The sequence below is a fragment of the Cavia porcellus genome, unplaced genomic scaffold, assembly GCF_034190915.1.
Source record: "Cavia porcellus strain 051 isolate PalLab524CR breed Dunkin Hartley unplaced genomic scaffold, mCavPor4.1 scaffold_12, whole genome shotgun sequence".
Lineage (NCBI taxonomy): Eukaryota > Metazoa > Chordata > Mammalia > Rodentia > Caviidae > Cavia > Cavia porcellus.
The window spans coordinates 30,290,084-30,298,995 of NW_026947495.1; the positions used below are offsets into that span (position 1 = coordinate 30,290,084).

The following is an 8,912-nucleotide window of genomic DNA, read 5'->3' on the forward strand; positions in this document are numbered from 1 at the left end:
ATCTATATTCCCTATTATATATGCTCATAGATTCTACCAAAGAACAGTGTCTGTGACTATCACACTGGGAAATTCTGGATCAAGCAAATATACAGAATCTTATTTTTAAGTCTGCATTGGGAATCTCCAAGCAAAGCTATATTTGGTCCAATTTCTTTGTTCAGAGAGCTCATTTCTAATAGAAAACTCAAGGGGCCTGCTATTCTCAGGCATATTTTGTGAAAAGCTTTCAGAGATACTAAATTTTGTCCATATCCTTAAAATTAAAATGCCTGAATATTAGGAAAAAATATCAGCAACATGGTGAGGATAGGAAGTCATTTTTCCCTGCTAAAGGAAGCTCAGCTTTTCCAGAAGAAGAAAAAAATTGAACTGAGAAGTAAAAATGAAAAACTTCCTCAAAATAGAAATATCTATTAGAATTTGCATTAGTTAAGCTTTCCCTAAAGAATACTGTATCTACTTTTAGTTTTTGCAGCTTAAGAGAGATTTAGAGAAATAGGAGAGGATCAAGAGAAGTCATAAAATGATTAAAAGCATACATCAGAAACTTAAAGAAAAAGTAGAACATACTATGTCATTCAATATAAGTAAATTTAATTCCATAGTATATATCAAATATGATTTAATCTCCAGTCTCCATGATTAAATCTTATGTTAGGGCAGATACACAGAGTAAACCTTGCAGAGTAGCTTCAGCATTCACCATCAATGCTTTTTTCAGGTTATCGCTTGCTGTTTCTTTTCACTGAAATTCTGTTTCACTATAAAGTTGTAGCATACAATTAGAAGCAGAAACATTGCCATAGATCAATCTAGTTCATGTTCCAGCTCTAATATGCACTCACCATAAAATACAAATTAAATGTTGTTAGCTTCTGCGAATTTTCATTTTTCTCTAAGCAGAGGTGATATAGTGGTTATTCATTTAGTGGATTAAGTGAAAATATTACATATATACTTATACACATACAAGTTCACACCACAGGCACTTACAGTTCTTACCTGTGGCAGTTGGAGTAGTGTTACACTGTGATTGGCTTTAGATGTGGAGAAGTGGTGGAAGGTGTGTGGTTGGATGGGCCACAGAGTCATAGCTTTTTATTCTTTGTCCGGTCCCTGGCGCCCTCTGCTCCTGCGCTGTTCCTTTGCTCTGCTTCCTGTTCTGCCACACTTTGTGTCATATTTCTGCCTTGAAGCCAGCACATGATGGACTGGAACTGTGAGTAAATTAAGTTGACTTAAAAGTGTTTGATGTTATTGCTCAGTCACAAGAAAGCTGACCGCTACATCACCTTTTGTCTGAGATATGCTGAATACTTGATGTAACTTTTTCTCTAATAAATTAGATTGGAAACAGGTCACATAAAATATCATATTCTATATGGATCTGTGAAGACAGCTTTCTGAACTCTTCTGCAGACAGAAATGGAGGCAACTAACATAAATTCAGATAAATGTTTAGTTTTGAAAGAAATCAATAAATCCAAAGTAATGATAGCCAGTGATTACTGAGCCATTACTCGATGATAGTTCTATTATATGAGCTTCACATGCATTAACTCACTTAATCTTTGAAACTAAGTGAATCTTTGAATCTAAGTGGTGCTTACTCCTACTATGCATACTTTACAGTTGGGAAAAGGGAAGCTCTGATAGATACAACAACATTACACTGCTGGGAAGGTGGCAGCCAGGACTGGAATTCAGAGCATCTTGGTCATTGATGCAGTGTCAATCATGGCAAGGCAAAGATATCTAGGGACCTTTTATATAGGTTAAAAGGATCACTGTTTATTGTGCTTTAAACATACTTTTCTCTACAATAAGTTGTGTCCATATTGGTGTGAGCAAGCACATTGGCAAGATATGAAAAATCTTTTAAATTTTACAATATGAACATAAGTACCACTTTTAATATACAACCTAAACATATGCATGTGCAATGTGTTTTTAAAATTGCTGTTTTTCACCAACTATGTATTTGGATGTGGCAGTTAGTTGTGGTTACTTCTGTGTGCTGAATATTGCTTCACTGATATAAATATTTTTTGTAGTATGCTGTCATAGCATTGTGTAATGTTGAAGAAAAAAACAATCCAGAATTAACTTCGACTGGAGTTAATAATCCATATATAACTATTTCATATACAATAACCAAAATATTCTATATTTTTAAATTTGAACACAGTTTCATAATTATTTATAGTAGATGAATAGTATAATAAAGTACTAATTTTTAATATTAATTATTTCTGTTATGATTCCGATCTACAGAAAGTATTAAAAGCTGTAAAGTGGCTTAAACATGTGTGAAAATAAAAGAAGAAGCCATAGCATTATTTTAACCCTTGAAGCATAATCAATTGGTCGGTCCCGAAGATAGTGACAAACACACGAAATAACATACCACAGCAATACAACCTCATCTGATGTGATGCTCAGCTACAACTTCCCAGCTTGAAATCATTTCTTGGACATGAATGACACATGGAAAACACTGACACAGTGAATAAGAACAAGTCAAAGATAGGAACACTATTTTTAGCTCTGTAGATAGCAACCTATTACCAGAAACTATAAAAATCATTTAGGCAGATAAGGTAGAACTTATAATTGGCTTGTCCACCAAACAAGAAAGGGAATTGAAAATGTACCACTCTGTTTATCTGTGTTTATATGCTTTTTGCTCTTCTGAAATTTATTTTCATATGTACCCTTAAAGGTTAGTTTGATATAAATGTAAAAATCACACTCATTTTGTTTCATTTTCACATAAATGGTAGGTAATTTTGATCTTCAATAAGGTATATTTTTCTTTTATTTTCTCTTATATAATTTAAATAGACTTATTGTTTAATTTTTACATTTTGGTTTCCTTAAAATTTTAACACTAGCTTCAAATACAGCAGCAGACAAGAGGATAAATTGCCTTAATGACTGTATTAGATCACAGTTAGTGATTATGATTCAAGGAACATATTCTTAAAGTTTTGAAGGGCTATGGGTATAATTCAGCGGCAAAGGAGTCTTCTGGCAAGTGCAAGATCCTGAGTTTGATTCCCTGTACCAAAATAACAACAACAAAAATGTTTTGAATGTTTGAAAACATTCATGTCTATATTTTTAGTTGATTAGTTGATTTAGGTGATCAGCTGACTTTCATCAGTGACAATATCATCTTCTCAAAATATTAATTAAATATAACACAGTTAATGAATTACATTTAGCCCCATGGAGACCACATCATTTAACATGACTGTTGTATTTTGATAGTGGAAATGATAATGAAAAATGTTTAATCAAAAATGAAAATAACCCTCTATATTGAAAAAAATTCACTTGCACTTATCAATGAGCAAGTGCTTGCTAAGTTGTTAATTTTATATTTAGTACTGAACTAAATAAAAAAGACAACCAATAATATTAGAGAGTATGTTGTATGTCTATCATTATGCCAACTGTTTTGAGTAGCATATCACATTTATTTGTAAACAGGTGCAAGTCAGTTGGGTTCTGTCTACTTTATATGAGGTTAAGTAAGGCTGGATAACTGTTAGTACCCTAAGAGGAAATTTTGTAACCAGTACTTGACTCTAGTAATATATTATTCTTTTATTTCATAGCAAGCTTTAGTACTTTAGTGCAATGGTGGGAAAACTAAAGTAAATGAAATAATAAAGGAGGGAAAGCTGTTATCAGTTAATGTCAGGATGTTTAGAAAGGGATAGATAAATTACTGTAGAAAATAATAAAGTACAGCTATATCCATGAAGTGTGTACTATTTTGTGTGCTGTAGTCTAAAAATACATATAAAGCCTTATAAATGAAGGTATAAGAGAATAGTGATATTGAATATTCATAGAACTTTCTTATCCACTGATTATGTTTGGTAGATTTCAGTGATTCACAATAGTTAAAGTTAGTTAGATCAAGATTAAGCAATTTCTTGCTTCTTTTTCACAATCACATAGGGAAAAATGGGGAGTTCAAGTCTCAGAATAAATTCTGATACGTGTAGATGTTGGCCAGCAAGAATGTAGGAATTTAGCTTATCTTTTTCATTCGGTCGAGTGCTGATCTCTGCCTTTTTGGATATTTTACTATCACCTTGCCTGAAAAGTTCACTCAAGATGATCAGCTGCTTTTCTATTTTAGTTGAAAATAGCCTTCCAAAAGATGGACTGGAGATCTGTCCATATTCTAAATGGGATCAGTTGAATAATATGTCTCATATGTATTTGATTGAAAAAGTTACCTCTTGATTTTTGCATTGAAGCATTCTGAAAATAGGAGTCAAAACATATATGAAGTAAAATGAAGCATCATATTATTTAACAGGAAATTGTCCTGATGTGCACTGTAAAAAGAAATTGAAAACATTTTTTCTTAGTCAACCATATTACATAAATTCAGCCATGTTTGAGTTCAAAAGACAACCGCCAGCTCTTGCTAATGCCTTGTATTTTGCTTTGCTTCTTTTAGTAAGGGCTTGTATCTTGAGTTTGCATTACAAAACATGGCATGAAATAGAAAAAGGGATTATTGTACTCAACAGAGGATGTTAGAAACCAAAGTGAGCTTAAGAGTTATTACATGTAGTCCATAAATTGGAGTGAGTTATAGTGGCAAGTTGAACTATTCATTGCAAAACAGGAAGCAAAGTACGGGAAGAATATCACTGATGAATTCCAAACAACCAAAAGCACTATTGATAGGAAGTATCTGTAATACAAGAAACCAATTTTTTAATGCACTATTTTAAGAAGGCAGTGGCTGGTAGCTTTGAAACATTAACAACAGAAAGTTTCTTTGTATCTTGAAATAAACATTGATCCATTGTGAGAAGTAAAATACATTTTCTTGATGTAAAAGCCACTAAAAATGTAGAATTTTAATATGACCCATGCAGCTTGATCGTAACAGAAATTTCATCCAGAGGGTCCAGTTGTTTAGTTGAATACAATGACCCGACATAACAAACAGTTCAACTGATCAATTTGGCGACATATCCAAATGAAAACAATGACATTTATTGTACTAAATGGTATTTATTGTACTAAATTCCAAAGTCTGAGTGTGATGGAAATAAAAGTTGTCTTAAAATTTAAGTAATAATCACACAATCATTAGGGAAATTCTAGCAGTGGTAGTAGTGATGGTAGTTGTGGTAGTGTTGGATGTGTGTGTGTGTGTGTGTGTGTGTGTGTGTGTGTGTGTCCTGTCTATACACATACTTGAATTATTTTATCAGCTACAGAAAACTAACAATTAATCAATTAATGATATAATGCTGTTGATGATTTTGAATTTGATAAGAGTCTGGAATTCTAAGAACCAATAAAATTGCCAAAGACAGATTCTATGAAAATGGTTTTCCAGAAGTAGACAATAGGAAGTTTTGTGTGTTTATAAGCTAATAACCAACCATACCAGAGAGAAAAATCATTCTGTATGCAGAGGTATTTTTCCCCATGACCCGAAGAGCCGCTTCCTACCTAGTCAAGTGTTTGAACTTGGTTTGCCTCTTTCGCCTTCTTGCTAAAGTTGGCCGTAGAAATGCGTCTTTAAAGAACAGAGGCATGTTTGAGGAAATTAGGTTTTATAACAAGTAGGGGGAACCCCGTTAAGCCAGGATGTGGTGAGGGAAAGAATCTCCAAAGATCTCCCAAGATTTAAGTAATTTTCTTCGAGGTTTTAGTAATTGAGCTAATTGAATAGAGAGTGCATTTTAACCATAGACTCACACTGTTTAACGTTGACTTTCTAGGAGTCACAGATGTGAGTCTCTGCTTCTGCGATTCTGTAAATGAGAGAGATCTTGATAAAACCCTTGCAATTTATTTCAGTGTTTATTAATAATATATTTCTAAGCAGGTAGATTGTAAAGTTTTCCTCTAGAAGATATCATTTTAAAGAAGTCTTTTGAAAATCCTCAGTCCTAGTGATCTTTGATGTTGTTGTTCTTTTAAGAAGAGTGGATATGATCCTCAGGTTCATAAGCATGATGATTGGGTGTTCATGCTCCATGCATGACGTATGCCTCCTTTGAACCTGTTACAACATCGGCACATTATCCATCTGACGTGAGAAAAAAAAAGAGTTGATATTTGAGAGCAGATCTCAAAGAAACTATATTCTGCTTGTCTTTGCTTTAGGAGGTTGCTACTTCCAAGTGATCAATGTTTTTGATTATTGTACTACAGGCTCAATGGTTAAAATTATACAGGATAATTCATTTGCAAATATTTCTATGTGTTAAAATTTAAACAAGAATAAGCAGTTTAAAAAGTCAATAACATGTGATTTTAAATTTTAAATTTTTATGTTTAGAACACAGAATATACTAACTAGCATGTGAGTATTAGAAGGAACAGAAAATGAAAATAACCATGTACTTTGTTATTACATATTTTATGCGAATATTGGGGTATTCTTTTTTCAACTGTTAGAAATTTAGCCTTTGTTTGCAACTTCTGCCTAAAGTTTTTTTTTTTTAACTTACAGGTAATTACACTAACACTAAGGTTGTTAAAATTGTCATTAATACTCTTCTGCTCCTTACACTGAAGCAGGAAATTCTCTCAGGATTCTTTTACTCTCAGGTAAATTGTTCCTTTAAGCATCTGTTTCTAAGGTTCAGTAATACTCTATCTACTCTTACCAATTTGAAAAACTCTAAATGCCTTTGATAAGGGTAATGTCACCACTTAAGAAAGAAAAGATGGTTAAGGTTAAAACTTAATCCTCAGTGAAGCAGTACTGAGTGATGGAACTTCTGGAAGGTGAGTAGGCTAAGAAGGCTTTGCCCTCATGGACAGGATTGATGCCCTATAGAAGTACAGGGATAAATAGCTTGGTCTGTTTTGACTTCAGCCCAGTGAAATAACAATTTTAGGTTTTCTTGAGGATATGGTGTTCAAAGCTCCATGTTGGAATCAGAGGCTATGATGATAGCTATAGAGGCGCAATGCAATTGGATGTCTGTGGTGATTTGGTGCTTCACTGACCTTGTAGGTCTAGGGCCAGTGGTCTGATCACGGGTTCAGAGGATAGGGAAATACAACGTGTCAACAAGAGGCATCTCCTTCTGGGGGTGTTAGCCATTGTTGATTACCTATGGTCTGAAGTCCTATATCATTTTCATTATTTTGTTGGGTTGGGTTTTATTCTCTTTTTTCTTGTAAGATTATGTTAAATCCGATGGAATGAGTAGCTATTTCAAAGAGAGCAAAATATATTATGGTAGCCATTTTGTATTTAGTATTTTGTTGTTTTGAAATCCTTTATTGCACTCATTGTTTTCTTTCCATTGTTTCTATTTTATTCTGTTCTGTTTGATTTTTATTATTTCTGAAGGTATCTGCAGCTATTTTGAAGACAACACAAGATATTATGGTAACTGTTGTTGATTTCATAAGGTTTTGAAGTGCTGTATCACTTACACTGATTTGTTTTGGTTGCTTCTCTTCTATTTTCCTTGTTGTTATCCCCCTTAAAATAAATTTTTAAAAAAAGACATGACACACATTCCTTTGCATGTGTAATATTTATCTCTAATTTTAAAATTGTCTTCATCAGTTCAGTGAACACTTTTAAGAGTCTTAAGACCCTTGCTCATTAGACATAATCACAAATAATCTAGACAGTGCCCTTGTCACATAGGTAAATAAACTGATTGCTTTTTACTAGGTCATCATTAACATAAAATCTTCAGTTACCTAAATTACTGTAAAATAGAATTCTATAAATATATGTTGTAATATGTGTTTTATAACATAAATGCTTCTAAAATAATTTGTTATTGGGCATATTACATTTAAAAACTAGGGAAAATTATTCAATTTTATCTATATATTTAATAATCATACTTCTCAAAAATATCTAGAAAATCTGAGTATCACCAGTATTCTTGAGCTTTATAATCCCTTAAAAGCTGGGTTTTACTTATATTTAGCTGAGTTTAACTTTATATTGTTTCATTCTAATTTATAAGACGTACAATTTATCCAAGGATTGTAGACTGGTTCCTTCCATATTCTGGTAGCTTCCATATTTTGGTAGCATTTTTATTTGACCTAAGATTATTTTCTCTAGTGTTCTTGTATATATAAATATTTGTTATCTATTTTGTTAATAGTAATTAGGATACTAAAATCATGATACTGTGTATAGGAGCTCCAATTGATATTTCTCCCGGAATCATTATGATATCTGACAAAGTGAGACAGTCATACATATGTAGCAGAAATTCTAAAGTTTGCCACTTACTAAGAACTTGGTAGTCACTAACCTATGTTCATATTTCTCGTTCAACTCTTGATTACATGTTTGTATTTCGTGTTAGACTCTTGATTACATTTAAGTTTTATGTTATTTTCCTTTTTATGTATTTTTTGGTACCAAGGATCAAACTCATGACCTTGTGCTTGCCAGACAGGCACTTATGCTATTGGGCTAAATCCCCAGCTCTACATTTAGATTTTAGACCTTTCCGCCAAACCTGGTTGTCTTCTCTTCAGAGAACACTGGCCACTAAGGAAAAAAAAAATTAGGCTGAGGTTCAAGATTGTCTTTTATAAATCTTTCTCTAATGCACTTCCCTTGATATTCACTTCACCCTTTTTAAATTAAATTCTTTTAATATTTTATGTTTTTTTTGAAGCTCATAGTTGATACTTGTCATTTGCTTAATGTTATTTTGCGGATATGCCTTAAAAGTACATTTTTTTTTTTTTTTTTTTTTTGGAAAATTCAACTTCATTAGGCAGTTTGCAATTGTTATTATTTTTTTTTTTCCCTTAGAGAAACTCCTTCTGGAAATGTCTTTTAACTGGACAGAGTGCTCAGGGGCCTATGCAATTAATCTGGAAATACAATTCTTTTTTTCTTTTGGCCAGGGATTTAGTTC

At 32.7% G+C, this 8,912-nt stretch overlaps 1 non-coding gene across 1 annotated transcript; it reads left to right on the top strand.

Annotated features, from left to right (window-relative positions):
* Nucleotides 1-5,987: 5,987 nt before the first annotated feature.
* Nucleotides 5,988-6,088, top strand: LOC111754197 (small nucleolar RNA U13). Its single transcript, XR_002788908.1, has one exon. It is a non-coding gene; the product is annotated as a small nucleolar RNA U13 (small nucleolar RNA).
* The last annotated feature ends 2,824 nt before the right edge of the window (nucleotides 6,089-8,912 follow it).